The following is a 1,072-nucleotide window of genomic DNA, read 5'->3' as shown; positions in this document are numbered from 1 at the left end:
GGCCGCCAGCCCAATGTCCACCTCCTGCGGGGACAGGGATGGGTCAGGGGACACGGGGACACCCAAGAGACCGGGGGGGGGCTCCAGGGACATCCGAGGGGTCACAGGGATATCCATTATGTCACAGGGGTGACTGAGGAGCCACGGGAACATCCAAGGAGCCACGGGGACATCTGAGGGGTCTTGGGGACATCCAAGGAGCCACAGGGACATCCAAGGAGCCACCAGGATGCCGGGGGGCCTTGGGACATCCAAGGAGCCATAGGGACATCTCAGGGGTCTTGGGGACATCCAAGGAGCCAGAGAAACATCCAAGGAGCCATCAGGATGTCCGAGACTCCTCAGGGACATCCAAGGAGCCACGGGGACATCTGAGGGGTCTTAGGGACATCCAAGGAGCCAGGGGGACATCTGAGGGGTCTCAGGGATATCCAAGGAGCCACCAGGATGCCCAGGGGGTCTTGGGACATCCAAGGAGCCACAGGGACATCCAAGGATCCATGGGGACATCTCAGGGGTCTTGGGGATATCAAAGGATCCATGGGGACATCTGAGGGGTCTTGGAAACATCCAAGGAGCCAACAGGATGCCTGGGGGGGGTCTTAGGACATCCATGGAGCCAGGGGGACACCCAAGGAGCCACCAAGATGTCCAAGGCTCCTCAGGGACATCCAAGGGGACATCCAAGGAGCCAGGGGGACATCTAAAGCATCTTGGGGACATCCAAGGAGCCACAGGGACATCCAAGGGGGCTTGGGGACATCCAAGGAGCCACCAGGATGTCCAAGGCTCCTCACGAACATCCAAGGAGCCACGTGGACATCTGAGGTGTCTTGGGGACTTCCAAGGAGCCACGGGGACATCTGAGGGGCCTCGGGGACATCCAAGGAGCCACCAAGAGGCCCAAGGGTGCCCTGAGCCACCTGAGGGTCTGCGCCCACCCACCTTCACCTGGAACCAGGCGTCCTGGGCGCAGTAGCGGATGTCACAGGCAGAAATGAGGTCAACGCCTGGCGGGGGGAGGGGACCCTGAGCAGGTTGGGGGTGGGACGGGGACCCTGGCGGGGTCCCC

Source organism: Egretta garzetta, unplaced genomic scaffold (genome assembly GCF_000687185.1).
Source record: "Egretta garzetta isolate BGI_Z169 unplaced genomic scaffold, ASM68718v1 scaffold695, whole genome shotgun sequence".
Taxonomy (NCBI): Eukaryota; Metazoa; Chordata; class Aves; order Pelecaniformes; family Ardeidae; genus Egretta; species Egretta garzetta.
The sequence above is the reverse complement of the archived record's forward strand: the minus strand, read 5'-3'. Positions refer to the sequence as shown.